The 5,000-nt window shown below is 50.9% G+C and overlaps 1 protein-coding gene across 3 annotated transcripts in view; it reads left to right on the top strand.

Moving 5' to 3' along the window:
• LOC143037958 (tyrosine-protein kinase CSK-like) overlaps window positions 1-5,000 on the top strand; it is a 712,082-nt gene that overhangs the window by 671,653 nt on the left and 35,429 nt on the right. The window lies entirely within an intron of this gene.

Raw genomic sequence — 5,000 nt, 5'->3', positions numbered from 1 at the left:
AAGGTCTCCTGTCGGCATGCCTCGCCTTTGTAATCCATTGTAATCCTTTGTCAAATCGCCTAGCGATGGTAAGAATGCGTAGTGAAGTTACAATACAGCAGAAGGGAGAAGCTTCTTCCGATTGAATAAAATCGCCTGGCATCAGCCTGAACAGATGTGCAAGTCGAGAGGAGGAACTAGAGATAGCGAATGAGGGAATAGTAAGGACCCGATAATTGATTAAAAAAAATAAAGAAAAAGTGAATGATGGGGCTAATTCCGGGTCTCAGGGCAAATGAAATAAGGTTGACATGTGAGCAACAAATTGCGCGGCTGTTCAGGAGGGGGGAGGAGGATTTGTGGGGAAGGGGGGAGGGAGGGGGGAAGGAAGGGTGATAAATTGAAGTTCGGCCGTAAGGTTTGGGGGGGGAGGTTACGTGTGAGGAGGGGGGAGAGGACAGAATGGAGGTATTGAAGTACAGCTGGGAAGGTTTGTAAGCTTAGAGGGGAGAGGAGAGACAGGGTGGGATTAATCGATGTTAAGTTATAAAGTGGGACATACAGCATGTGGGGAAGGGACCATTACTAAAGAATACCTAGTAGAGGTTGTCAACATGGGGAGAATACACAAAAAAAGGAGAGGGGGGGTAGATTGAAGCATAAGAGGGAGGGGAGGTTATGTGCGTGGGGAGAGGATTCAAAGGAGCCTCCCTCCCCCCGCCAAACCTCCACAAGGGGTGGGGAGGGAACGCAAAAGATCCCTGGAGTTGAGGAAGGAAGCTGCGTTTGAGGGTGAGATAGTGTGTTATGAGCGTCTGTTGAGGGGGGACTGGTGGGGACAGTATGCAAATGGAGTGTAAACACAAGTCAGCTGTCTTCCGGCCGAAGGCGGGGTTGAGTCGGTGGGTGTTGAGGTATGAGGGGGATTGAGGCGAACGGGAGTGTTGAGGAGGTGAGGAGGGTTGAGGCCGAGGAAGAGGGAGTTGGGCTGGTGATGTTCAAGTGAAAGGGGAGTAATTTTTTTTTTTTTTTTTTTTTTTTATGGGAGATGGGATGGGAGTTGTCAATGAATTCATAACAACACTCTTCACTACTGAAAAGTGACCCACACACAGCTGAATAGATTCGCATACCGTTAGCCAGAATAAAAATAATCCCACTTAGGTTGATCGAGGTAGGTTCATGTGGAAGGGTTCTTCATACCTGAATAAAATCGCTTGACAACAGCACCGAGAATAAAGACTTAGATTAAGACTACAGCAAAGCTAACTCAGGGAGAGTGAGAAAATCGAAGCGAAAGTATAGGAAAGTTAAGGAGAGAAACGGGTTTAGGAGTACAGAGTAAAGTTAACCTTGAAAGGTTAACTTAAGACATACTAACCATGATCAGTGTACAGCTGGCACTAAAGACACAGTTACTGAATCAAATGGTGACGCCACAGTGAGGCTGGGTTTGATGGCAGGTGGTTGGTTGTTTATTAGACTGGCGTAGGATGTCAGCACGAAGCTGGCACAGGTGGTGGCGGTGGTGGTGCCAGGTGGTCAGCTGGCCCTTGGCACAGGATCGTAATGAGACGCAAGGTGTCAGGCTCATCTGGCACCAGCGTGGCACTCGATCGAGTTTTGCTCATTAAGTGCCACAGAGGGCCAAGGTAGGACCCTGTGTGTATAAACCCCCGACCCACCGTGGGGATCCCACGGGGATGAATAAAATCGCCTGGCGGCACCCAGAATCAAAGGAAAAGTGCCAACAGGTACGGAAGGGGATAACCCATTCACTACGGTGCCGCCCCCTCAGCTGAATCGTCTTGCGTCCATGTGGGGGGTCTCGGTCCGTCGATCCTCTCATCGCGCCAGGGTCCTCCCTGCATCTGAATAACATTGTCTGTCGTTGGCCATAAAAATATACATAAAGTACGCCACGGTGTCGAGTGTGTGAGTGGGAGGGGACGGTTGGGAGGAAGAGGAGTACATTTGTGAAGAAGAGAACCGAATGTGAAATCTCACTCTTTGCTTTCCCTCAACCACTACACCTGCCATCTTGTGGCGTCAGCGTAAGCGTGCTGGTCTCGCGTTCGTTTGCTCGCGGATTCGAATCCCGCACTCCTCTCCAATTCTCAGCAGTGAGTGTTAGTTACCTACCCCCAACAGTTCCCATATTAGGGCAAAGGCAACGGCTTTACAGTCCCGGCAAGGTGATCAACCTGTAAGGGGAGAGAAGGAATGAATGAAAAGAGGGACGGAAGTGGTTAAGGGACCTAGAAGAGGAGGAAGAGGAGGAGGAGGGAGAGGAGGTGAATGACCAGAGAGGTAATTAGGGACGGCCTGATAATGAGGGGAAAGAAGTAGACTGTTTTTATTTTTTATTCTTAATCTTATTTGTTTATCTATTTATTTGTTTGTTTTTTACTGGTGAAGGGAGGGTTTATTTTTTGTTTGTTTATTTATTTATTTATTTATTTGTTTGTTTTTACTGGTGAGGGGAGAGTTTTGGAAGAGGAATAGGTAAGTCCATGAAAAGTGAGTGGAAAGGAAGTTTAGAGTGACTGAAGTGAAGGGAAATGATGATAAATATAGTCGAGGGTGAAGGGAGGGATTTTTGGGAAGGGTAGGGGAAGCCCGTAGCGAGCGAGGGAGTAAGGGAGAGTGAGGGGAAAAGACGATTTTGCAAGTGGAAGAGGGGAAACGAGGGGAGACTTCCTGGTTGTGCAGAGAATTGGGTGTGGAATTAGGGACGGGGAAAGGGGAGCTGGGAGTAATGATTTTGTGGGAGTGGACTTAGGGAATATAGAACTGTCAGGGAAGGACGGGAGTTCAAACCTCTGTGTATGCGAGGTATATCCTCGGGAGAAAGGGATTGTGGGAGTATGTGGGAGTTAATTAAGTAAACATTTAGAGTTAGCATTTGGGATTGGGGAATGAGAGTAGGGATGTATGGGATGGATAGGGACGTGAGGAACGAAAGAGAGGGGGCGAGGGACAGTGTACTGGGTAATTAGGGATGGAAACGAGAGGAGTTGCTTGTTACGCAGATTGGGAGATGTATGGAAGATTGTCGAACTGGGCCTGTTAGGAGAGAGAGTGAGAGAGAGAAAGTGAGAGAGTGAGCTATGGGTAGAGGCTAGTGGTGGGAGGGGGAGGGGGAGGGTTTGGGAGGGAAGGGGTAGGTAGGGACTAGCGTATGAGGGGGTGAGGGAGGAGCATATGAGGGGGTAGAGTTGGTCGCATAAAGGGGTGTGTCGAACGTTCTGTGAGCATGAGGAGGTATGGGCTGCGGTGGCGGTGGAGCGGAGGAGGTGGAGTTGCGCACGGGAGTACAGCCCGGCCCCCCTTGGCTGATACTCCACTCAAATGCACGCACGCACCGCCGAACGTACGCGCACTCTCGTACACACACACATACACACAGACACACACACGTACACACACGCCTGCCCGATCGCTCCTCGGTCGGCGCACGCACGCACGTACGCACGTACGCACGCATCAACTCTTCGACCGCTGGCTCTCCCGCGCTTTTGTGCAGTTGCGGTCAGTCCGGTGGGGTGGCAGGTAGCGCGCGCGAGGGAGAGAAGGAAGAGAGTGTGGCTGGTGGAGAGAGAGAGAGAGAAGGAGAGACTGACGGCGAGGCAGCTGTGAGAAGCTCTCATTTGGAACATCGACGCCAGTGGTGAAGGAAGGCGCGTTGGACCAACGGCACACGTGAAGGGAAGCGATCAGAGCAACAACGCGAGCTGTGAAGGAAGGCCCAGTGGTGTCAACGCTACCGGGGGCAGAAGACCGAAGGACGTGGCACTCGCCCCAGTCGCTCCTGCTGCTGTCGACGACGACGACGACGACGACCTAGGGTCAGCGGTGCGTGACTGACCGGCTGCTTCGTGTCCACGACCTCGCATGACCTCAGTGGCCTTTCCTTGCACGGTGCTCAGCACGGCCGACTCCTTGCTCGGGCTCGCCGCCGCCTCCGCCTCCAGAGCTGCTGTTGCTACGTAGAAGCATTGCTTCGGTGGCTGTGCTCCAGGAGGGCGGGTGCTCGACCTCCCCGGCAAGTGCTGTCGACCTATCCTCAAGTACACTCGACTTATCCGCAGGTACACTCGACTTATCCATTAGTACACTCGACCTGTACGCAGGTACTCTCGATTTATCCCTCAAGTACATCTCAACCTATCCGTGGGTGTCTTCTACCTTTCCTCTTGTGCACGCTGACCTCTCCTTCCGTGTACACGGGTTGCCGTGCAACCTGTTCCCGAGTAGCAACAAGGGCAACCCCGCAGGTGACGTTCAAGAAGGTGGTGCATCGAACCAGTGGACCAAAGGAACTGAACCAGTGAACCCATCATTCTTGGGAGAACCCAGTTAGTGAAACCAGAACTCTTGAAGAACCCAGTTAGTGAACTCAGAACTCTTGAAGAACCCATTTGGTGAACCCAGAACTGTTGGCGAACCCATTTAGTGAAACCAGAACTCTTGGAAAAACTGGAGTATTGAACCCAGATTTCTTGGGAAACCGAAGTGGTAAATCCAGGACTCTTGGGGAACCGATCCAGTGAACCCGGCCAGAGCTTGTGTCGGTCGGAACAGTGACCTCAAAAAGCTCTCAACAAGAGAATTAAGGCTTTGAATCTAAAGCTCTCAGATCCAATCTCAGACTCCAGAGTTTTGAGAAGGTAGGCCAAAGGACTGGATATTAAAGACCCAGGACTAATTAACCCACAAACTCGGTAGCAATTACCCACAGGGAAGGAAAACGTCGGAACCTCGTAGTTGTTGTTTCTAGTTAATGAATCCAGGTGCATTGCCACAACCGGAACTCAGGTACAAGTAACAAACGAATCCCCAGACCCCAAGTAGTCAACAAACCCAAGTACTTACAACTAATTTCACGGACCCAGGTGTCTACAAGTAGTGAGAAAACCTAGGTATATACAAGTAGCAAGCGGACCCCGTTGTCGGAAGGCAGCAGAAGAACCAAGTACATCCAAGTAGCAGGTACACGCATCTCCTCAGAAGCAGACGAA

The sequence above is a fragment of the Oratosquilla oratoria genome, chromosome 23, assembly GCF_046742065.1.
Source record: "Oratosquilla oratoria isolate Oo_2021 chromosome 23, ASM4674206v1, whole genome shotgun sequence".
NCBI classification, from domain to species: domain Eukaryota; kingdom Metazoa; phylum Arthropoda; class Malacostraca; order Stomatopoda; family Squillidae; genus Oratosquilla; species Oratosquilla oratoria.
Note: the sequence above shows the minus strand (reverse complement) of the source record. Positions and strands in the feature narration are given on the sequence as shown.